Source organism: Episyrphus balteatus, chromosome 2 (assembly GCF_945859705.1).
Source record: "Episyrphus balteatus chromosome 2, idEpiBalt1.1, whole genome shotgun sequence".
Taxonomy (NCBI): Eukaryota; Metazoa; Arthropoda; class Insecta; order Diptera; family Syrphidae; genus Episyrphus; species Episyrphus balteatus.
In genome coordinates this window covers 87717020-87744025 of record NC_079135.1, presented here as the reverse complement: position 1 = coordinate 87744025, position 27006 = coordinate 87717020, and the positions used below count along the sequence as shown (strand labels likewise).

Genomic DNA, 27006 nt, shown 5'->3' with positions numbered 1-27006 from the left:
TAAAAAGTGATTTCGCCATCTCTTTATCTAGATATAGGTAGAAGTAGGTAAATAGGTGTACAAGTGAATCAAAGTTTTATATTTACTTGATTTTTTTTTTATCTTGATAAGATGACAAAAAATAATAGATACTGTTTCTTATTGTTCGGGCTTATCGTAAAAGCTAGGAAAAAAGATTTGTGATTCTTTAAATTTTTAGATCTTGACTTAAAGATCATTTTTTAGAGTTGAATCTTTCTTTTAACTTGAGAAAATCCTCTCTAATATAACAGTAATAGGAATATACAAAGTTTTTTTTAAACTTATCAAAGGTTAAATGGATTAAAAATTAGTTTAAAAAAAAAAGACTTTTAACAAAGGTGGACTAAAAATTACCTACTTCTACCTATATCAGGTCTCTGTTATAATTGGAAGACATTATACCTAGGTACTTTTTTTTAATACACCTTGTAAATATGGGAATGTTTATCTATAAGTTGTTATAGGTTCCACTCCCTTAACCAGGTCACTACGTATCTCTACCCGTTTATCATTTTGAGCAAGAAAATACAAGTTCTGTAAAGCTGGCCATGTTCAGAGTTTGAACTTTAATACAACTTTTTAGGTTAAAAACCTAGGTTAAAAACCTAAAAATATAATTTTTGAAGCATACCTTCCTGTATTTTAAATCAAGTTCTCAAGGAATTCCAATTTCGTTCAATTCAAACAGTGTACCAATGTTTTGAAAATTTGAAAACTTGACAAGTTGACATATTAACAACTTATTTCAAATGTGTCGTAGAATTCTCAATACCTTGCTTAATTTATTATGTCCCTATTAAAAGAAAATACAAGTTTGAAAAATCTTTAAAATTGCACCTTTTTTAATATTCATGTAACTGCAGGTTATCTACTTTATTGACTGATAGGATTACAAAACCGATACCACCCTATGGAAACTTATCCAAGCTACAATGTAATTTTGTTTAATATTATACATATATGTAGATTAGATTTTAACAAAAAGTTTATTCAAGCTGAGCACAAATAAATTTCCTTATGACAAGAAGGTGTTTTGCGACAAGTCAACTGAAATTCACTACAGAACTTGACTGCAAACGCCATTTAAGATTCTAAAACATTTCTTAAACAATTCATGGTTTACAGAAATTCTGTGCGAAATGTGAAAAATACATAGATTAAAGAAGAAGTTGTAGTAAGGTATTTTCATTAGCAAAAGGAAAATGACATTAATTTTGTTAAATAATTCTTGGGCTTTTATTAGTTTGGCTGTGAATCTTTCTCAGAATCATATAACAATAGTCTTAAGAAAAATTGTATGATAAAGATGTTTATACATTTTTTTATCAGTAAACTTTGTTTAAAATTTCAACGAAGTTGAAGGTCAAAATAACGTTTTAAAATATTTGAGTACCAAAATTACAAAAAGTTTATGTAATCATCCAAAAAAATATTTATGAACAATATAAGCTAAGAAAAAGTCTAAAATCTTAGCTCCTTCAAAGCTCTTCAATTATTACAGCAGTTTTAAAAGATCGCCCGTTTTTAGTGTTATTTAAATTATTCTTTAATTTTTTCTGAGACTTTAAAAATAAAAAGTGAAGTGCTGAGATGAAGAAGGGGTTAAGTGAAAAATTTCTATTTTTGAGTAAGCGTCATTTAAACTTTTTAGTTAGGTATACCTTTTTGTATGGAAATGAGAGAAATTTAGAAATAACATCTAAAGCTAACTTCTAAACTAATGACTAATAAAAAGCGATAGCGCCAAAATTTAAGTTGGCATATGACAACTTTATCCACTTGGAGAAATAAAAATGTTCAAAAATGTCACTTAACCTCTTCTTCTCAACGCTTCAAGTATAGTTCTTTTCAATTTTCACTCTGCTGTTCTGTTTGTATTCTTATTTAGATTTTTTCACCAAACGATCATAGAATGAAGTAGTAATCTAATTAACAAAAATAGATTTCTTTCTTTTTTCGTATTTTTTTTTCTTAATGTTAATGTTTGATTAACAGCCAATATTGTTAAAGTTGTCAAAAGTTGTTAAAAATATACATATGATAAATAATGATTTTTGTACGGTCCGTTTTTATAGATAATTTTTAGGACATTTATCAAGACTCATATAAATTTAAGATTACTTTATTTTGTTTGCAAGTGCGGATATGAAAAACATCCGTAACATAACCGACAAAGGACAATAACTAACAATTTCACTCCTGAGTCATTTTTATTTTTCGTATGAGGCACATAAACTTGGATTTTTGTTAGCTTACACTTACATAAATTTAAATTTCGAAAAAAGGTTTAATATTTCATATAATTTAATAATTTTATACTACTTTAATTTTTTTTTAACCTTTCATAATGGTCACCTACATTTTTCGAAAAGCTTTGAAACGAATTTTTTTTAAATTTTATTTCTTTAAAAAATAATTGTTCACATTAACATTGAATAACATTGATTTTACCTATATTAAGGAAAACTAAAATCTTTTGCAAGATATTAACAATATAGATATTTTTTGTAGTATATGTACCTACAAATCAGTTTGGTATTAGTTATGTTTTTTCACAGTTTCCTTTGTAGACTTTATTTACCTAAATTACTCTAAATTTTGACTAAGGGGATAAAACATAACATACCTACATAAAAGTCTTAAGAATCATTAAAAAGAACTGACAAATTCAGCAACAATACCTTGGGTTCTATTTCCATAGAAAATTTCATTAAATTTTGTCTGTTATTATACCAAAATCTCCCGAAAAATCTATTTCCTTATTAGCAGTATCCCTCGCAATATTCTCAAACTGCAAAGAACTTTTGAATTTACTATGAAACTATGAAAATTGTTATTATGATGAAATTAGCGTAGTATAAGGTTTATATTTATAATATTAATATCATTTTAAACTGTTTGCAGTTCATAAATTAGTGTATAAAATTCCAACACATCATCAGAGCTTCAAGTAAAGATGGAAACACATAAGTTATAATAGTTTGATAGTATCTATTCATACTGTCAGACAAATTTCAAAATTTTTCTGAAAGTTATTAAAAAAAACTTTTATGTTTATATCCTATCAAAAGATTAATAACCGATTGTTGCGAAAAAATTGTTTAACGATAAACAAAACACACTACATATACAAGAAAATTTGCAGTTAACAGAAAATTGCAATTCGTTGAAATTTTTGGATTTTTTTTTATCATAGGTTTTAATAAAAAATATGAAATTTAAAACCATTTTTTGTACAAAAATGTAAAATATATTAGAAAAATTGGTGTTCTTAAAGATATGAAACAATTCAGTAAAATCAACTTTACCCAAAACAGATGGTTAAGCTTAGGATCCACAGCGTCAGAACTTGATACTCTTGATACCCATTAAAAATTGCTCCTTGTCAATTCTTTTAACAAACCCATTGTGTTATGTTGGACACAAGGTAACATTCCCATAACAAAATTCAGTAGGATTTTCTTTTCTTCGTAGTTATTTATTGAACCAAAACAACTTTGTTTGGCCTTTGACCCATTAGAAAGGATTTATTGATAAAACATTCAAAATCATGCTCTCTCGGCGGCAGGCGGTTGTTTATAAATCAATCGCAATTGCATGAGTTTGGTGAACTATAACAAAAGAATAAAAAAGCACCTGTTTCCAGCCAAAATGACTTGTCGTTTATTGCTACCCACCTGATTTGCATTTAAAATCCTTTATATACACCTTATCCCATCATTGTCCTTTATTTTTTCAAATCGTGTATTTTATACTCCTATCGACCAAACGTCAGACCCATGGTCACAGTTGCCATGGCTATTTGGTTAAATTAAGTTCGGACATGAGACGTTTTAAAAAAATAACAAAACAAGGCTGCCGCACTGACCCCACAACCACAATAACAGGTAATCACTACACTAAATGGTGTGTGTTGCCCTGGTAAACTCCTGATTGATTTTTAGTGTTTATGTTGGTTAAACAAAATCAACTTTACATACATATTAATTTAAATAGAAGGCATAATAGAATATGAACATTTTTAACATGCAGGAGAGCTGTCAAATATATTCTGAAGGACACACACCACGTGGTCGAAATAATAATAAAAAACTAAAAATAATTAAAACCCTATAACGTAGGAACCATATCACTGACAAAACCAAAAATAGTTTCCTTTATTTGAAAAAAAAAGTTATTTAAAATAGAATTTCTCTCTCTATGTAGTTTTTAACATACAAATATAGTACACATATTATTTATTATAAAAGGACCAAAACAAAAAAAAAAAAAACTTTAAACAAAAATCGCCACAGGATACCTCGGATAAGACATTTTCATTTAAAAAAATGCAGTATAACACAAAACGCTGCTGTCAAATGAAATGTCAAAATGAAGTTCTTTTTTTGTTGTTGCCGTCGTTTTTGTGTGTTGAAGAACATACATTATTTTGTTTTAGTCGGAGGAGGTCCTTTGTATTTTTTTATTCCTCCAGTCTAGCATGTGAGGCAAAAGAGTTATATTTATTCCGTTATAGTATGAATCAAGACCCAAATTTTGATTGAATGACATGTAAATAACAGTAAGGAGTATGAATACAAATGTTCATTCTATATTTCTGTCATCTCTCTGTTCAGAGAGTTGTAAGAGAGATTCTTTAGTTTTGTAGTTTTTCAAAGCTAAAAGACCTCGTACACTGACGATGACAGCTGAATTGCTTTTTTTTTGTGTTGGTTGTTGTTGTTATTTGATTGTTTTTATTAAAACAAAAGGGTGATTAAACGGCTGTCAAAAATCTTGTATAAAGAAGTTATGATTGTTCCTTCCTGTGGTCAAACAGTTCAGTTGAAAAGGATAATTTAGTTTACGAATTGTTGATGTTTTTTTTTAGTTTAATTGCAGATATTTTTCTTATTTAAGGAGGTTCAAAATATCCCGTCATTTTGATGTAACTTCAGCGACAAAATTAACAAAAATACTCGATAAAATGAGATTGTAAAAATTAGCTCAAATAACCGCTTGAGTCTGTTTAAAATTAATTAAAACAAAAAAGCATTCGAAAGAATGTATAAACATTTTATCCGAAGCCTTAAATGTTTATCCGGAATGTACATTTAACCTAATTCACACATTAAGTGGTCTAAAATCCCCTTAATTAATAGATAAACTTTCAATACATAGTATTTGCTATTATAATTACTGTTTTTGATAGACAAATACTTTATCCCAAGGTTTAAAGTTTAATCCTAATTACGCGTTAAGTCAATTTTACACAGAAATTTGTCAAAAATGCAATAACAGCGCTAATTAACTTTCAATAATAAGTTAAAATATTAAAATGGGAAAAAATAAATGTTTTTTATACAGAAACATTTTATCCGAAGGCTTAACATTTTATCCGGACTGGGCGTTTAATCTATTACACACAGAAAGTTGTAAAACAAACCTTTAAGTAGTAGATAAATTTATATGATCATGTTTAAATTTTTAAAAAGTTGAAATTTAATGTTTTTGTTACAGAAATAATTTATCCGAAAGATAAATTTTCTATCCGGAATATGAATTTGATTAAGTTAACACAGAGAAATGTCAAAAATACTTTTAATTTGTAGATAAACTTTAAATAATAAGTTTATAATTTTAAATCATTGAAATGCCCCGTTCTTATTACAGAATCACATTATCCGATGGTTTTAAGTACAATCCGGAATATGCATTCTATCAAATATACACAAAAAGTTATCAAAAATGCGTTTTAATAGCAAAAAAAACTTTAATTATTAAGTCTAAAATATTTAAAAGATAAAAACTTACTGGTTTTTTTTTTTAATAAAAAAAAAAAAAAAAAACGATTTATCAGAAGGTTTTAAATTTTATCCGGAACAAACGTTAAGTCAAATTCTGATAGAAAATTAGTAAAAATCCTATGAAATCGTAATCGAGCTTGGAATATTAAATTTAAAATTTTTTATCACAGAAAAACTTTATCCAAATTTTCAAAATTTTATCCGGATTAGCCAAATTTACATATGCCGACTGATATCAAAATAATTTTAATTACTAGATGATTCAGATTAAAAAATGAGTCAGATTTGTTTGTGTTTTAGTAAAAAAAATTTCGGATAAATCATCACTGAATCATGAGAATTTAATTTTTATTCTCAGTTTATCCGGAAAAATAGCAGTATTCTGTGAACTAAAATGAAAGTTGTAAGAGTTTATCTCAATTTAATGCTTGGTTGTAAGTGTAAGATCTTCCCCAGAAAATGTTTTTTTTAAGCTTCCTGCTGTATATGGTTTTATCCGAATGTGTTAAACATTTATCCGGATACGGATAAAAGTATTATCCAAGCCACTTTTCATTTATCCAATATTAGAACAGATTTGGACCATTCACATTTTTGAAAGAATATCATAAAATAATAAAGTAAACATAAAAAAAAAACTCTCCTCCAATATTTCTTTGATTCACACAGAAAAATCTTATGTCAACAATGATAAACACTAATTACTACGTTCCCCCCAACATTTTCAAATCAAAAAAAGAAAAACCAAAGCGATTTAACCTATTCTCCGAGTTCAATTCCGATTCGGTCTAATCGTCTGATAAAAAAAAAGTATATAAACTAGGCCAATACAAGTTTTTTTTTTTGTTTTGTGTTGTTAAAGAATCAAAACAAAAAAGGAAGGACACAACAAAATCAAACACCGCTAAATACACATTAAAAAATAAGAAAACAAAAAAAAAATTAAAAACAACAAGAAAGAAAAAAAAAACAAAAAACTCATAATCTTTGTCGTAATCTGGTTTGTTTTCAAAACTGAAGAAGATGGGCGCAAAGAAAAAAAAAGGAGCAAAACAGAAAAAAAAATACTACCTTACTGCTGTTTAACGCATAAAAAAGTTTCAGTTATTTGTATGAGTTACTCGCATTTTTTTTTTTTGAGTTTGTCTTTTTTTTTTTTTTCTTCTTCTTGTTAAACATTGCTGCTTGGCAAATTTTTTTAAGCGTTTTCGCGCGCGTTGCCCTTTGCCAAACTTTTCACTTTCCACTGGAATAATTCCATCATCATTGGATACTTGAATGTACACACGGGGGTACAAAGAGGGTAATAATATAAAAAAAAAATAATGAAAAAGGATAGAAAAAATAAAAAAAAAACGAAAGAAATATGAGAAAAAAAGCTAAGCAGCGACAAGCAACGACTGCGAAGAAGACAACCGACTAGGACGACAACGATAAGGACAACGACAACGACGATGTTTTAAAGTCGCGTCGGCAGGCAAAGTAAAAGTTTCGTTTTTTTGTTAAAGAAAAAAGAAAGAAAAAAAAAAAGATGAAATTCGTGTGAAAACCCACCATTCCAAGGCATCGCGCGAGCAGAGATATTATGGTGTGAAAACCATGAGACATCCACCCCCTGAGTCATCGTCACAACTCACAAGTCCTTGGCGGGGCTGCTCCTGCTGATGCAAGAGGGCTGCTTGAATTTGAATAGGAGCAGACGAGCCGGCTACACGGAGTGATGGTGATGATTATGATGGCGATGCGGTGTGGTGGCGGGCGGTGATGGTGGTGGTGCTGATGGTGGTGGTAGGTAGATGGTAGTCGTGGTGGTGGTGGTGACGATGGTGGTTGTGATGATGATGGCTTTTACATAGAATACTTCTCTCATTTACCTACGCGAAGCCAGTATAGCACCTATACCTACAACAAAGTGTCTACTCGTGCGATATTTATACTTTCGCGAGGACCTTCTAGTATTTTATATACATAAATATTATTTTTTTTTTATTTTATTTTGCTTTCTCCTTTTTTTTACTCCATTTTTTGCCACCTAAATGTATACAATACTGACGACGACGATGGTTGAGTTCTTTTTTTTTTTTTTATTTTTTGTTATATTTTTTTTTTTTTTTTTGTTCCATTCTCTATGATTTCTTAAGAATAAGGAAGCCGCGTGGAATTCAAAATTAACTTTCACTAGTATTCTCGCGTAGTTTGATGATGTTGCTGTTTCTTGTTTTTTTTTTTTTCAAAGTTTTTTTTTTTTTTTTTTGTTTATTATATTTTACATTTTCATTCTTGGTTATTGTTTGTAAATGCACACACAGACACATTCTATTCTGTTGTATATATGTAAAAGCGTTGTGTTATGTTTTTGTTATGGTGGCCCATCATACCCCAATACTCTCTGGTGTTCATAGTGCACTTGAACGCGGCGAACTTAAGTAGCAGCTGCTTAAGGTTTTCTTTATAATTTTTTTTTTAAGTTGGGTGATAGAAAGAGGGTGGAGGTAAGGTGGACATTGGAATTTCAATGAAAATTAAAAAAAAAGGCGCGAAAATTTTCCTGTCTAGGTGAAGGTTGTTAACATTTTGATGATGATTTAAAGGATATCAGAAATGTATATAATGATCCTTGTTGTTGTTGGTTTGGGGTATTTATTAATGTAACGCATTTTTTATCTGGTTAAGAAAGATACCAAAAAGATGGGTGATAACATTTTTCGGTAGATGTAAGATTTAGTATGGATAAAAGTTCTTATCCGTTTATCCGAATTATAATAACTTAATATCCAACCATCATATGAATTGATAATGATATCAAACAGCATTAAGACTTGTTAAAAGTTAACTGACATTAGTAAACGATTTCAGCAACAATAATTGGGATTATCCGAGAACTTTGGAAATCATTAAAAAATCTTGATTCACCCAAACTAGATGGCTATATACTGGCTTTAACAGATTTGTATTTAAAACGATTATCCAGAGATTCAAACCAATATATTGTTAAATGTCGTGCATGCCTTCGGGTTTATGGATTCTTATTAAACTTTTTATCCGAACTAATTTTTAAAATAGTTTGCACATTTTCTCTTAAGTCACAGGTGCGTTTCCAACGAAAGTGCAAAAATAATAACTGATTTGATTATCCGAAGAATGGAAGATTTATTTTTGCTGCTTAGATAAACACATCCGATTGTCTCTTTAAATATACTTGTCCTGTTTCATCCGCCAATCTGCAATTAATGAAATAGTATAAATTGTATAAAAATATTCAGTTAAAACACTTTTATCCGGATATAAAAATCAATATTGAAATAGATTTATTTATTCTGGATAAGGATAACTACTTAACTTTTTGTAATGGTGGCACATATGGTTATCCTATGATACAAAAACTGTGGTTAAAGTAAGTCTACAACTAGAAAACGCTTATCCGGACAATCAAATCAATGTATAAGCGGGGTTATTTATTTTCTGGATAAAGATAAGTACTTTGATTTTGCCATGGTGATAAACACAGCTATCCAATAGTAATAAAGGGTTGTTGAAGTAAGTTTTAAAACTAAAAAAATGCTTATCCGGATATTCAAATCAATATTTAAACAAGATTTATTTTTTTTTTTGGGTAAACCTAAGCACATTATTTTCTCTCTAACAGTACATAGGGTTATCCGATAAAAAATAAAAATTATCTTGAAGTATATCTACAATTCAAAAACACTTATCCGGATATTCAAATCAATGTATAGGTAGAGTTTCTTGTTTTCTGGATAAAACAAAAAGAAATAAGTCTGTTTTATTAGTTAGGAAAAAAAGCTAAAGCTGTTTTCTTTAAATACTTTACGCTTTCTGTTAGATTCTGAAAGAAAAGGTGTATCATATTTCCAAATTTATTTCTGCAATATAATTATCCGGAAGTTTTTTTTTATAAAAAATTATCGTATTATATTTTAAATACCTTATTTTCTGATATAGTTTTGTCTTTCTTCCTTTTGTTAGATTTAAATACTCAAAACTTTCTTATTCTTGTCCTCAAAATCTATCCAAAACCAACTTTTTTTCAAAAGGTTTATAATTTCTTCTTTTTTTTTTCTTCATTTTTTTTAACAACAAAAACAGCTGCATAATTTACTTTTAAAAAAGAAACCACACCTTCGATAGATATCTGTCACGTTGCACACACATTTCTTATTCGCGAAGTATAACGCACACGTTCTGCCAGCAGATCCTTCGTTTTTTTTGCTTTTGTTTTGTATTTGAAGGGGATTTACAGATATATCGCGCGGATGCGCGCGAAGGATAAACAATTTAAGTGATGTGCTCATCGCTGGTGTATATATTTTTTTTTTGTTGTTCTGCTTTTTGGTTCATCCTCTTCGTACTTTATCTATACCTACATTTTGTACCTAACTCAGCTTTCGTGGCTCTTACACACGTTTGTGATCAATTTTCTATCTTTTTACTGGGGCCTTGCGACAGGCGCGTGCTTCGCGTTTCAAAAAGGTGTGGCGCAAAGAACGATCATCGTCGTTGTTGAAAAAATTAAATGGTCAGACTATGGTCACGTGGGCACACTCAACGCGAGCAAGCGAAATTGTCAATCAAATCAATACAAAACATTTATACACTACAGTGAGTATTAAACATACATCAGAAGAAGATGTAGAGAGTAGGTACGCATATATACCATCAAGTTAATAAAAAAAAAGATATATATAGGTACGACTCTTATAGTAAAGAGAACAGAAAGATAATTAATGATAGCTTTCAATCTGTGATTATTCTTCAAGAAAGTTGTGTGGGTGCGCATAGGGTTTATCGCAATTGAACAAAATCAAACAAAAAAAAAAAAAAAATAAGAGGAGCGACGCATTTCATTAAACGAATCTTTAATTGAAGTTACTCTAGATGTGGTCATGAATGAATATATTTTTTGTCTTGTTATGGTGAATGAAGGTAAAGAACCTTTTGGTTACGGAGGTTCCCAATGGCTCATATAAACAATACTCTCAACCCACGCGTATTATTATGCCTTAGGGTACTTTTTGTTTTTATTTTTAGCGGACACGAGTCGTCTTCAATAAATCTCAGCTTGAAGTTAATTTTTTTTAAATTTTTTTTTTTAGTAAAAAAGTGAAATGTTATATTACCTAATGTAGCCTTAGGCAGTTCCGATAACACGGTTGTAGTAATTGCTTTGCATATAGTTATTTCCTTATGTTTTGTTATGACATTCTGAAATTTTTATTCGCAAAATTTGTGTGAATATTTACATTAAATGCCTAAATTTGTTTATGCTATTTTTTAAACGAAAGAGCTGGCGTACGAACTTGATTTAAGTTAAATTCCTATTTTAAGTCTTAATAAAAAAAAATTAGTTGAGTATAAAATATCTGGAAGGAAGTTCCGATTCAGTTAAAATTTGAATAAGTTATCTTTTTTGTCAGGGGGAGGTAATGGTGTTTTGTAGAGTGGCTTCTACAAAAGAAATAAACCACTAAATTAAGCTTGTTTTAAATGTTATTTTTTCGTTTAGATGGAAAAGAGATTTATGTTTATAAAATTATTTCTAAACGTGGTAAATCAAAACAAGTATGTTCTAACATTTTTATGAAAAAAATTTCGGAACCCATCGGTTAAAAAAAAAAAACAGTACAAAATATGATCTTTATTTTATTATTCTATAAATAATCCAATATGACTCTACCATTCTAGAAAAAGTCTGTAGCTTGTGAATCCTTTTAAATCTTGAAAGAACATTCTTAATGGTCTCAAGAAATTAAATCTTTAGAGAAAGGTGGGTAGTTTTTGTGTTGTTCTTTCCCGTAAAAAGAGGAAAACAAGATTGAAACTATACTTTTCTTTAATTGTTTTCAAAAGCTTCTACCATCTTTTCTTGATGTAAATTTCGTTACTTTTTGGCAACTCTTTCTCTCTTTATGAGATTGACAGTTTTTGTAATTTCCAATCAGATTCTTGAAAAATAAAAATAGACTTATTCTTCTGAGAGCATTGTAGACTAATTCTATTTCTAAAACTGTTATTTACCGTTGAAAAAATTTGTTTGTTTGTATATAGACCATGCAGCTAATATGGATCAAAAGCTTTACTCAGATTACAAAAATCACTTTAGTGAAGTTTCAAGAGTCAGTGACAACTCCTATACTATATGTTAAAATTCAGCTAGTATTTGCTTCTTTTTTTTTCATAATTGATTTCCTTTTTTTCTCCTTCAAAAACTGTTTTGTTCAATACTTTTTTCTATTACAATAAGTGAATAATGTGCTGCGGGTAATATGGACCAATCCAGTAGAGGACAATGTGAATCATCAAAATTCATTGGAAACAAAAGATATGAATGCTACATAAAACTATTAGGAAGTTGAAGACAAAAAAGAACTACAAAAAAACTACACACATAAAACTGCTAATAAAAATAAAAAAAACTTAATTTTTGTATTGCTCCACACTTTACTTGGAAGGCCGACCCTGCCAAATATGGATCTAATGCATTTTTGCAATTTCTGGGGCTAGAATTTGTTAACTGGATGTGAAAAACCAATTTTTATTTCTTAAATTTGTTTCTCAGTGCCTAACTGGTGGTCCATATTACCCACCAATTTTTGTTTGTTTGATTTCTGTAATTTTCCAATAATTTCTGTTTGATTCCAATAAAAATGCGATGAGGTTTTATTTCAAATTAATACCTACTTTGGCTTTTTGTCAAAAAAAAAAAAAAATTTTTGGTGGTCCATATTTACCTCCTTTACTATATACATGAAAATTTAAGCATTTGTTGAAAAATTTCAAATTCAATACTTTTATAAACTTCGTTTCTTCCGACTACATTTTCAGAAATTATCAATTTAAGTTTTTTTATTTTAAAAATTTGTAGGCCATATTAGCCACTGATACCTTTAGTATTATTAGTTTTTTATACCTATTCATTAGTTTTAGCTATTCTTTCATAGGATTTCTATTCAATCTACTAAAATTCTTTCAAATTGAATTTGAGTGATCTAGGCTTTAATACGTAGTAGGCCTTATTACCCGCACCTATGTGAAAACTATTAATTTTGTACCATTTTTGTAAGTCCTAAGCTTTTAAAAAACGTAATTGTTTAAAGTTCCTTCATTTCGCTTTTCTAAATAATATTTTTAACTTGCTACAAGTATGAAAAAAAAAAATATCTTACATTTTTTCTTTTTTCCACAGAAAAAAGTTGTATTTTTTATTTCTATAATTTAGTCTTGGCACATGCTAGAGAGGTGTAAAAGCAAGATCGTGCTGATGATCTTGCCTGATAATTTTGCATTTGACATTACAAAACTTATAGATCTGACCAATCTGCATATATAATCTTGAAGAGCTACCAACCGATCATTCTGTCATCTGTCATGTTAATCATATTCGTGACGATTCATATGGATTTGTCATAATTCATGTACTTTATCATCATATATCGTCTCGGTATAAGTATATTCGAGTACCTAGATATTTATTTATTTTTTTTTTTTATCTTTTACCTGAGAAGGTAGGTACTATACTATACTTCATCTGGGTGAGAGTAAACAAAAAATATAAATATAAAAACATGCGAGAAGCTGCGCTAAAGTTTCTCCTGCGCACACAACACACATATTAGTTCATTTTTTCGAGAACAATACTCGTAGTCGTAGAAGTTGTATATAACTTTTTTTTGCTGGTCTCTTCAGCCTTACCGGCTTGATCACCGATCGACTGAGCACACAATTTATATGTTATTTACTTCAACTTATACGAATATAGCTTCTATAGAGTGTCTATACGTAGATTTACATGGGTTATACTACAGACTTGCAACTGGATTGGAACGAAACGGGCCGAGCCGGGCGTATCAACTTAGGAAACTTGATTTGTGTAAATAATAAAAACGAAATAAAAAAAAAAAAAAAAACTACGACGACGATGATGAAAACAACAACAACAACAACAAAAAAAACCATCTCTATACGATCCAACGAACGGTGTGTCATTTACTTTGTCGCGCTGGCTCTGTTGGCGTCGAATATACGCGAGTAAATAAATTTGTAATTTTTATTCGCTCGCGCAGACGATCGTATAGTCTCACATTGACTGTGAGCAGCAATCGCACGCTCACATAGCTGTTGACGCTTTGATTGGCCATCATCATCATCATCCGTCGCTTTTGTATTGTTTAATTCGTACCTACTTTTTTTTTATTTTATTTTATTTATTTTTTTATTTGAGTAGCCAGGTTGGCTTTTTTTTTTTTGTTATTTATATGTGCGTTGTTGTGTGTTCGAATATTGGTTCGGCCACACTTGAAAGTGTTATGTACTTATATGGTAAAGGTAAGTTTGTAGATACGAGAGTAAATGGGAAAATAAAAGTTTCGACAGCACTTACTTGGAATTGGTCTCGAACAACAGGGTGCCACTATTATTTGGACTCTTGGAACCATTTTTTTTTTTTTTTGTTTTTTTTTTTTTAATTCACTTGGACGGTCCATATAGAACGGCCATGCAAATTGAATTTTAACATCTGCCCTAAGTTTTAAAAATTGGTCAATGAACAACACAAGTCAAGTACATGACAAATCTTAGATTTTAGGGAATAAAATCTTTTATTATTGACATTTTTTTGTATGGGCAGAAGCGGATTAGAAATTTTGAAAGGTTCAAGGCGCAAGACATTAAATTAGTAGGTATTGCTTATTTATGACAGTGGTATTTTGCTATCTAGATTCTAGACAGTCGTTTACTAAAATACTCCACTTTTAAGTTTGTAATCAATTTGGAATTGTGTTGCAATTTTTCATAGCTTAGAATCGAATAAAAGTGCCAAATTGGTTAGTTTGCAACCCACTTGCAACTAATTTGCATTAAAAAACACTGCAATATTAACAAGTTTGCAACCGATTTGCAACTTATTTAGGATCCATTTGGAATCAGCAACTTTTCGATCGAAATTCAAGAATAGATTAATCTGACAATTTTTTGAGACAGTAATCGAAATTTAACTTAAAGTTGAATGAAAATGCAAAAAAAAAAACAAAATTGCAACCGATTTGCAACTAACAAGCAATCCATTTGATATTGATTTGGATTCTAATGGAACTTCTAGAATATTTTTAAATTGACAATTTAATGGCTTAGAAATAAAAGAAAATTCTATATTAACCAGTTTGAAACCGATTTGCAATTAATTTTCAATCTATTTCGAATTAATCTTTCTAGTGCAATGGCTATTTGTTTAATGAAGTTTAAACTGTCAAAAATAATATATCAACAAATATATAGAAAAGGTGAGATATAAAGTACACGCGGCTAATATGGACCACCTCCTTTTTTGAGCTTTTAAATCTATTAGCGATATGAAAATAGCTAAAGAGTAGTTTCAAAAGTCAGAAAAACGCGTATCGTTCCTGGAATGCAACTATTTCAAATAAAAGTTATTGATTACACTGCCCAACACACAAAAATTTTCCAGAATTCATACATGAAAATTCATAGAAATTCATACAATTTTTTTTTGTAAAATTTGTTTTTATTAAACAAAATTTTTTTTGTGTTTTTATGTTACTAAGTGAACCGAAATACATTATATTTGAAACAAATTTTTCCAACCAAACTTTTAAAACGCTTGTAATAATGAAATTAAAAAAAAATAGTATGAAATTACCCCAAAAATGTGAAAAATTAAATTATCTAAAAAAAAAAAAATAGAGCTCCTAGAAAGCAACCAGTGTGATTTTTAGGCTTTGTGAACCCAAATGCATTAGGTTCGATAAGTAAATTTCTAGAAAATGTTAACAAACAGTTTAAATAAGCATAACTTTAAAATAAGTACGATATTACCCCCCAAATGTGGAAAACTAAAATATTAAAAAAAAAAAAATAGAGCGCCTAGAAAAAAATGAATGTGATTTTTAGGTTTACTGACCCCAAATACATTGAGTTTAATATAATTTCTTCTAGAAAACTTTAATTAACCCTCAAAATAAGAAAAACTTAAAAATTAGTATGAATATTTCCGCAAATGTGAAAAATGAAATATTTCAAAAACTAGAGCTGCTAGAAAGAAACTAATATTATTTTTGAGCTTACTGAACACAAATCTATAAAATTTGATATAAATCTCTCTGGAAAATTTTAAAAAGTTGAAAATTGTTGGCCAGTGTTATTTATTATAAGCTGTTTTTTTTTTCACTTTAAAAATATTTTCTTTTCCATTTTATTTTCTAAACTAAATAAAAACACATGTTTTGTATTAAAACTACTATCAAAAGAAGAAATCTTTTGTCATACAATTTTTTTTTTATTCAAAAACAAATAATGCGAGTAATATGGCCTACCAGAAGGAAGGTCAAAATGGACCACGGTGGATAGTTTAAAAACACAGACAGATTGCTTTTCTTGTAATATTTTAAGTGATTATCTTTCTGCTAATATTAAAGAGCGACTTTTATCAATTTTGAGAGATCAAATGGTCCATATTATCCACCGACTTTTATTTTGTTGAATTTTTGAGTTACTTTAATATTTTTTGTATAACTTGATGTGGGCAATGGATTTTGACTGCAGTTTTTACTATGGAGTACTTTAATAACTTCTAGAAACAGTCTAGTTACAAATCAAAAACTATAATATTAAATGAACGTCGAATTTACGTCAAATTGTTTGCTTTGTGAACCTTATGTCCTTGAAACTATATATTTTAATTGTATCTATATCATTACAAAAATTTCGTGTGGTTTTTAGTGCTCATTAATGATTTATAGCTCAAATCTAACTACGGAAGCTTTATAGAAGCCTAATGCAAGTACTATAGAACTTGGGTTTTCAGTTTTTGGGTATTTAATTTAAAACATGTGAATTAATCAAATTAAAATTTGTATAACAATTTTGCAAGGCACCTATAGTCAATAAAAATGGACTTTCAAAGCCTTTTTCTATACAACTACGAACCTGTTTAAAACGTCTTCAAAAACACCTCCATTTTTGACAAAGATCAGTTTTTCGAATGTGACGATGAAAATATATTATGTAGATATGAAATAGTATAATAATTTCCATAACAGTACCTTTTCAATAAGAGTGACAAAATGAAGCTTTCTTACACACCGAACTTTACATCGAGGACAATTGGACTGTGTGTAGGTATATATGCTATGCATGCCTTAGATGTCCTGTAGGGAAAACTTTTCCATTCTATTACTATACAACAAAGTCCTAGGGTATTGAAATGGAAAATTCGTCGATGAAAGTTTTCCATCTCATTCCAGTTTTGGAATTGTCCATCTGCATTTTCATATATAGATAGAAAAGGTATACATAAGTTTTCATATATGTATCAAGTATAGATATACAATATATTTCAAAGGGTTTTTGTTATTACTCAATTGGCCAATGGTGCCTATACTATTTGGCCATGTCCTGTCATCTGCATACATGTGTATGTTGTGATGTGATACTGCAGAATGACGACGACGACGTCGACAACTCATCTCAATACATATGTATCAGTTCAGTACCTATATTTAGGATTTGTATAATTTTGAACTCTCCTTAGAGAAATCCCTTTTATATATGTAGTTATATGTAGAAAGCTATTTTCTATCAATGTTTGTCCTGTATATTTCGTTCGTTTTACTCTCGCATCACATAAAGTATCGGTCGAGTTTTATGGATGAAAAGAGAAGAAATAGCAAGGAGATAAATCTAATATAAATGGAAAAGTTTATGCGATGAGGATATACCTACTGTAACATTTATATAGATTTTGCCTAAAAAGTTTGTGTGTGCCTTTTTGGTTTGTTGGAAAATTGAATGATGCCCATGAGCCATATAGTTTTTGTATTTGAACTTTAGGGGCTAACTTTTCTATAGAAAATGATAATCGGGAAGAAGACTGGATGATAGGTATGAGTTCTATTCTCTGTTTTGGAACGAAACGGACATTCAAGGACATTTTAAAAAAAAATTTTTAATTAAGAAAATGGAAAATATTAATAATATGAAATTCATATTTGCAATCAGCTTTACTCTATTTAGTTATTTGGTAGTTTTTCGTTTGGTTTTTGTAAGCCCGTCTGAAAACAGAAAGAATTTTTATAAAGTCGGTAGTTAAACTCTGTGATATAGAAATGTGTTCAATTTATTGCTAAGAACCATTTAATTTGTCAAGACCTAGACGAATAAAATTGTGTGTACCTAACAATTTGAATTCCTTTTTAAATTCATCATTGATTAATTTTAAATATTAATTTTTATTTAAAAAAACTCAAAAAAAAGTTTAACAGAAAAAAATATTATTCGTTTTTTATTTCAAAAGGCACATTTTTAATTTTTTTTAATACAATTTTTTTTATTACATTGAACTCAATTGACAATTTCCGGATACAGTTTGTTAAACATTTCCAGATTACATGTAAATAAAAGCAATTAAAAACTTAAAACATTAAACAAAAAAAAAATTAATTAAAAAAAAATATTCCTTAAAAGTTAAGGGTTCAATATACCTGATACTTTCCACCATATTGGGTGTAAATCAAGCCCATCTATTTTTTTTATCATGTGAGGTTATTGTTTTTAAAATTCATAAAAATGTTACTTTTTGCAGCAAGTAATAAATATATGAATATATATAAAATATATATATGAAAAAACACGACTGGTATAAATTGACAATGTGTTGTTGTGTTTTATATTTTTTTTTATTATTTGTTTGTTTTGCAATGAAAGCCTGTCACCCTCAACATTCACTGCAAATGAATATGCATATAAAATACATCAGCTTACTCTCGTATGAGTGTATACATTTATATATTTTTTTTTAATATGAAAGCATTGTTTTATTTCCCTGTGAGTATAGTTATTTTAACACGCGCAAAATATCAAATAATAATTGGCTGACTAATATAAGTCTCCACTAGTTTTTTTTTTTTTTTATTTTTAATTTTTATATTTTTTTTTTTCTTGCACTTATTGTTGGTGTTTTTTTTTTATTATTATAATTTTTTTTTTTTAATTTTTTTCGTCAACCCCAAGGCAAAGTACTGACATCATTTTAAATGCATATATTGTGTCATTTATATGATGTTTGTAGTACAATAAATTTTGTTTTACATACAAATATTAATGTCCCCTACTACGTGTAGGAGAAGGACCGCTTTTATCTATATTTTGGTCTCGAAATATACAAAAAATATATTATTAAAAAGAAATTAATTTTATATTGTATACTAGATAACCAAAGTTATTTGGGCTTGGGATAAATAGACTGATATTATCAACGGGGGTATCGTTCCTCTCAATTTTTTCGGTACCGAAATTTAAAAAAAAAAAAAAATTATCACTAAAAATCAGTTCATGTAACAGCCTTCCATGAACTTTGTTAGGATTGAAAGGGGGGATAGTGGAGATATTTGGCATTTTCCATAAAGAATGCAAATTCGATAGAATTATTCGAAATGATCGAATTCCAAAGCCTTCCTCCCTTCCTTGTGTTTCCGTTCCATTTCCCCCCCCCCCCCCCCCACAATTCTTAGATATATTTCAATTTTTATCGCTTTGGAAAAAGTTTCTGAGAAAAAAAAAACTGAAGTAAAAACTGGAGCAAACTGGAGCAAACTGAAGCACGACTGGGTCGCACGAACTTGCTCTTAGAGTTAAAGTTGCTTAAAATTTAAGACTTTTTATATAGAAATTTGGAAAAAAAATAAAATTCGTTTTTTAAAAAAATAAAATAAAATCTGTAAGCAAATTGCCCTCCAAAACAAGTATGCAGTTTTGATTAATTTGATTATTAAGATGCATTTTTAGAAAAAAAATTTTCAAAATCGTTAGAGCCGTTTTTTAAAAAACTATTTTTTTATAAATATGTAATTTTTTTGGAAAAAAAGTTTTTTTTGTAGAAATCACTAATCAGCATCTAAAAACAAAATTTCAAAAAAATTCAATGTCCCGTTTTCGAAAATTTGATTTTTCAAAAAAAAAAAAAAAAAATTTTTTTTTAAATTTAACATTTGAATTTTTTAAACAAAATCGTTAGAGCAAACTCATGAACTATTTTTGTTTTCGAGATATTTCAATTTTACAAAAATCGGTATATGACAAGTACCGTTATTTTTGGTCCAAAAAAATTAATTCCAAAAACCCCTCTGTAGAGTCGCCAAATAACGCTACATACCAAGTTTGACATCAATCGGTCTATCCGTTTAGGCTGTAGCTTCGTTTGCAGACAGACAGACTGACAGACAGACGGACTTCCGGGACCCACTTTTTTGGCATTCTCTACCATCATAATATCATGGAAAAATGTTATCTCAACTTTTTTTTTGTACGAATGCATAACTTGATATATAGTACCTATATCGCAAGTAAAAATTTGAAAAAATTTGGTTTTATGTTTATATATTCCTTCATATTTTCTAAACTCTTTTAAAAAATTTGACAAATGAGGTATCGTTGAAATTGTCTTAATTGTCCGCTGGCTATAGGCTATTTGGTCTCACATAAAGTTTCCCCGTAGAGGCAAACTCATGAACTATTTTTGTTTTAAATATACAACAACTTTAACAAACACTTTACTACAAAATAATTCGGACCCAAAACAATTTTAATATTAAATGAGATAACAAAAAACCCTACTACTCGAAAATTACGACTACGTCCGTGGATCCTGGTTTTGCCTTTAGAGGGTACTATACTGAATCTAGATTAACTACACATCACCTATAACCAGCAGACTAGCTAGTCGCTTGTAGTGATACAAATTTTGTCAAATTATGATAAGTCATTTGGAAGTTATGAGGCAACATATATACATATCCGCCAGATACGACACTATCTCTGGGCAGTAAAATAAAATAAGGTGCGTAAAAAAAAAATCATCAATGAAAATTCATGAAAAGGCGAATAAAAATATTATGTTTTTTAAAAAATTTGTGAAAAAATCTCAATTTTGTTCAAAAAAGCACCAAGAAGCTTGACTCATTTTGCGATGGATAAAAGTGTTACCAAATCACTGACAAGAACATTTCTTGAAATTTTGAAAATCTTATAAGATAATTGCAATTATATTTTTTGCAAAGATGAACCGATATACGACAGCTCCGGTATGGTTTATTTAATACATGTTTTGGTCAAACTTAAATACAAAACAACCCAAAGTAACGCACATTGTAATGTGTCCAATTGTAATTCATCCTTCTTTGCTTTGATCCTATTGTCTAGTCTCTATACCGGAACTGCTAAGCTCCACTAATAGTTTTCCACCATTAAAAAAAAAGACCCAAATACATATAGCCCACATGATACATGCATATTCATCTTTTCTTTAATTTTCTCACGGTTATTTTTTTTTTCTTTTTTTCGTGTTAACTTAACTCCCACTAATTTCACAAATAATGTCTCCAAAACGTATTAGCGCCTCTCTGAAGTAACATTTTGTTATTTTTATGGATTGGCTTCCTGCAGGAGACCATCGAAGTACCCATATAGTCAATGTGTAATAAGTATAAAGACGACGACAGTGTTGATTCACTTTCTGAAGCAATCCACCTCTCACCCTCTCTTACCAAAAAAAAAAAAAAAAAAAAAACAACAACGCTTTGAAAATGAGAAATGGCAAAGGAATAACCATACATAAAGAAATGGAAAATCTATTGTGTGTTCCATGAATAATGAGACATTTTAAGAATTTATGGACAATTGCTTTACCACAATGAGTTCGGTTTTTTTTTTTTTACTTCGAATATCTATAGATACTCTTATGTGCAGTACACCTCTATAAGCATCTTTCTCACTCTCCCATTCGCCCTCGCGATTAAAAGGTGAGAATTGCTTTAGATTGCACAATATTCACCAACACAATATTGCTATATCAATGTACCTTAGATAGATAGATCGGCAGAAAGCTGGCGCGCGAAGACGATCTCACCATCATCGTAAGAGAAATATTAAAAAAAAAAACTTTGGACGAACTAAAAGTCGTGAGTCCAATGGGACAGAAAATGCAGTTGTGAACAAAAAAAAAAAAAATTGCAAAAATCTAATATTGAATTCACATAACAGTCAATGTGATTTTCATATCCATTGATGACTTATGATAGTACAGATCAGGGCTGTCTTCTTGGAAAAAAAAGTACCGAAGACAAAAATGTAGTCTTTTCAATAAGAAAAAAAGGTAAGCAAAACAGTACTTTTGTTTTAAATTCTTAAAAAAATGGTCATACTATATTAACTTTTTGACATTTTGTGTTCTGAACAGAGATCAGAAATAAATCGCAACCTTTTGAAAGGTTCCTTAATAACTTTTATCTGTCGCCATTTTCAATTAAGGTCATAAAATAACCTTTCTTTAAAAAAAAAAAAAAATTTCGGTCAAGTTCTGAGAGAAGAAACCTTTATTTTGAGATTTATCGCTGAGAGAAAAAAACAATTCTCATTTGCAAATGTATTAATTCCTAGAGACATGGGAGTGGTGCCATATGAAAGCTTCTCAGCTACCCGATAGTGGTATAATCCGGTTTATCGATTTTGTCAAAATTCCGAGAAAATCGCGTTTGAAAGTTGGGGTAAAATAATTTTTTTTTTTCGAAAAATCCCCGAATATTTGAACGCTCCTGGAAGCTAAGGCGCTTGAGAGCAATTTTTGGGAGCAATGCCAAATGATAGCTTGTGTCATGGGCCTACGCTTTGCACATTGACAGATTTTTAAAAAATCATCTTCCATGTTAAACCGCCACATCATGCCTATTTTTTCAGAATCGGGCTTAACTTTTTTTTAACCTTAAAGTTCTCCCGGTTTGAGAACGTGTGCACCTACAGGGATGAGAGTTGTACCCAAATGTAGGTTAGAGTCCCCGCTACCTTTTGGTATTAAAAAATTTTGTTTTCATTTTTTTTTTCAAAATTCCGAGATATAGCCGTTTGAAGTTGGGCGGGCGAAAACGCTTTTGGAAGCTGAAGCGTCTTTAGATTTTACTTTAAACGAAAAGAGATTTGAGAGTGTATTTAGTTCATACATTATTTAATACATAAACTTAGAAAAAACATCCTTTTCATATTTATTTTTGCAATATAAAGACATATTCGACATTTTAATTTGAATTGACCATTTTTGATTTATTTTCAGCGAAAACGGTTAAAGGTTGACCTTTTCCATTTATTTTTTTTGTAAAAATCTCAACCATTGAGAGATATTTAAAAAAATAAAAAATAAATCTCAAACCTTAACCGAAACTATTTAAAGTAATGTGTTAACTCTCAGAGAGAAACCGATTGAAATAAAGGTTGACTGTTATTTCTGGTCTCTGGTTTTGAATTTAACTCAAATGTAAATCCAGTTTTCTAAATCTTCCTTCAAGACAGCGAAATATACTCCATACTCCAATATTTTAAAACAAGATCAAGCAGGGTTTCACAGTTTCTTCTTGAATGATAAAGTAGTTTTAACAAACCTTTAATACCTAATTCGACATCACTGATACCTACGATAGTGAAACATATGAACGCGGTAGCGGTTTTTCGAGACTTGGTCTACCTACTCTAAATAAGAGTCCGCCATAAAATCGTTTCTCTTTTTTTTTTTTCTTGTATATTACAAAGTTTTGCAGCAAAACGCTTAACCATATGCCCGAGGTATTCATTATATATCTACCTCTATACAAGTACTATAGCAGCTCGAAACGACCGCATTTCATATTTTACACAAAGTTCGCACACCGTTTACATTACATTCTAGGATTTCCAAGCATCGCATCGCTTCGTATTCGTATACAGCGACCGCACATACTCCTCTCGGGATCAATAGGCGAGTAATAGAAATTCATCATAAATTGATATTTTATTAATAAATCCAAGCTCTGGGGGCTATAGGGAGGGAAAAACGCACCTATAAAGCTGTTATAGGAGTATAAGGTAAAAAGGTGGTGGTGATGTTTTCATATCACAAATGAGTGATGAACTGCCCACGATGATGATGATGATGATGGCGACAACGAACCACTGTAACTTGGATGGAATGAAATAGTGGTGGCGACGACAACAACAACAACAACGGCGACGATACGGTGGTGGTGCTAGCTAGCTTAACCACCACCGGAGAGACATAAAACTGCGGCAGCAGATGATGCGGTTATTAATTTGATACCAGGTCTTATGGTACAATTAGATTGAAATGCCTGACAATATATCGAGAACGACGATGGACGGACACGTCGTCGGTCGTCGTGCGTCGGTCGTTGTTGTTGTTATGAATCGCAGTCAAATATCACCTTTGGGATGATGTCAACATTCATTGTGGCTAAGAGTCTTTGAACGGTCTCAATTGTTACCAACATATTATATGTTTGTATTGCTGTATTTGATACCCTCAAGAGGGTAATAGACTTTCAGTAGCGATCATATTTTTAATTGAAATAGAAGAAAATAAAATTATTGTACCTATTTTCATCATCATCATCATCGTCATCATTCATAAATAGAAATCAAAGTTTATGTTTTAGGTCAAGATGATCCCAGAGTATATTAAAAAAAAAACTTAAAAAACTTTAAAACTCTAAGAAGATTAATTTTTTGAGCCTGAGAGAATCCAGAGATCCAAGAAAATACAAATAAAAAAAATCCAAAATAACGAAAGTTCAAAAATCCCGAAAACACAAAATCCATCAGAAAACAATGCATTTAAAAAACATTCGAAACCCAAAAAAGTAAAAATCTAATAAACCTGAACTCTTTAATCATCCTGAAAACTCAAACGATAAAAGTAGACATCCTGAAACTCCAAAATCTAGAAAACCCGAAAACTCAAAATCTCAAACCAAACACTTAAACCAAAAACCTCCAAATCAAGAATACTCAAAACTCAGAGGATTTTAAATTCCCAAATCATAAGAGGAGAAAAAAAATCCAAAACTTGAAGATCCCAAAAATCCAAAATCTCGAAACCAACATCAAAACTCGAAATACAGGAATTCCAAAATCCCCAAAATTCGGAGAATTGTTGGTACCGAAGAATTGATTAGATACTTTGATTTTTCGAAATACGATTTTCGAAAAAAAAAATCAAAAATCGGGAATGTTGAAAATCCCACAAATTCAAAATCTCACACAACAACATCAAGTATCAAAATACAGAACATTCCGAAATCCCCAAAATTCCGAAACTTTTTGGGTCGAAAAAAAAAAGACTTTTAATGTTTTTTGAGGTTTTTTCGAACTAAGTTTTTTTTCTCTATTTTGGGTTTCAAATCCCGCAAAAAAAAGAAACCCCAAAACTATCCAATATCTTGAGACCTTAATAGAAGTCTTATAGAAGCTTCATCAGTGAGATTTCAGTTTTTCTTACTCAATTCGTCTAAATTTGTTCGCCTTCTCTTTTAAATATTTGGTCATAAGAGGATGTGAATTATATTTTTACAAAAAAAACATTTTTTCTAATAGAAATGCTGCTCAATTAATAAAAATCTGACCAGTGCTGTCGTTTGTTGTATAGTAAGGAGTGTAGCAAACCTCTTATCTAACATTTTCCCTCTTAAATATATTTATACTTTTCTTCATTCTATTATCCCTTTTTTTCCCTCAACCACCAACAACAAAACTATCATCGTTATATTTATCTGGTTAAAATGTATGTATGGAACTTTTTACAAATCGATTTGCATTTCCATTTATGTCGCCTAATTGCACACCTTAACTCGGTAATTCATGTTCCGTGTCCGTTTTGTGTGTTGTGTAAGGTATACCGCCACTATTTCATTGTGGTCATTACAATCGGTTTTTCTATACCTATAGATAATGTAGGCATATTATAGGAGTCAGCAGATAGCCAGCAAAAAAGTCACTTGCTTATAACTACACATAGCATTGTTTTGTGTCTCTCTGGCTACCATAGAATCAAATTAAGTTATTGCCCATGGATATCCTTAACAGACCCTGAGCTTATAGACGACACATTTATATCCAAAGGAATGAAAACAAAAATGAACATACATTATATATGTAACAGAGGCCAAGCACAGGACACACTTTGTGACCATCAGGCCTGTGTGTTATCCAATTGAACAGTTTACACACAAATCAGCCTACCCTGAAAATGCAAACAACGCGAATTGTGTCTCATTTGGTTGGTTTTTACACTGAAAAAATTATACATGTACTTTTCGTACTCCTATAAGCATTCTATAAAGATGTTCCCCATACTTTCATAAAATGTTTTAAAATTTCTTTATACAAGCAATCTACAAAATGAAAAATGAAATACTCATATAAGGCTTCTATAATTATTTTATAGGATTGTTACTGGAGCAAATGCTCCTAGGATTGACCTGTGTAATTAAAGTATGCTTACAAAAAAATCCTCTAAAGAAGATATATCAACTTTTACTCCTATAAGAATTTTAAAAGAATTATAGGATCCTTATAGGATCAAATATTTCTTAAATTTCCGCAAAAGGAAGCATTTTTGTACAAAAAAGTGCCAGTAACAATTTTTTCAGTGTAGATCAACCGAAAAGTTTAATATCACCAACCAACAGCATCAACAACAGCCAGCAGCGGCGGCGGCAGTGGCTTTGGTCAAATGTCCGACGATATTATAATTTTTCGATTGTCGATTGCGAATCGATTAAATTGTTGTCTACCGTTTGACGTACATGCACGTGAAAATGCGTCCACCAGTAGTGGGATCATTCATGCTTATAATTGGTGTAGACAAACACGGTGTGTGTGCGCGGTATAACTTTTGCTGTATAGAAAAGAAACCTTTACTATTTATACGATCTCGTTCTGTAATTGCGCCGCCGGTGCTTGAAGGAGCACATATTACAACGACGATGATACGAGTGTACTTACATATATTGTGCACCGCCGCCGCCGTCGTTGATCGTCGGTCGTTTCTACTCTGCCACCACCACCGCACACAGGTTATGTTGAAAGAAAACTCCTTAAGATCAAATGGAGGGAAATCCAGCCTTGCCACAGTGCAATGCTATACAGAGAAAGAGAATCTAGTGAACATTCCGCCTTACATTCGCAACATAACAAAGCAGATACCGATCTTTCAAGTCAAATGTCTGTCCCTTTGTTGTATGCTTCTTCTTTTTTGTGTTATTATTGGTGTAATTGAGAGATTACGATCGGAGATTTTGGTGCGGGCTAGAGAAAAAACCTAGAGACATATACGAGTTTTATAAGAGTTCTT

The 27006-nt window shown here is 30.2% G+C and overlaps 1 protein-coding gene across 4 annotated transcripts in view; it reads left to right on the top strand.

Moving 5' to 3' along the window:
* Positions 1-27006, top strand: part of LOC129909270 (B-cell lymphoma/leukemia 11A) — a 220634-nt gene that overhangs the window by 154310 nt on the left and 39318 nt on the right. The window lies entirely within an intron of this gene.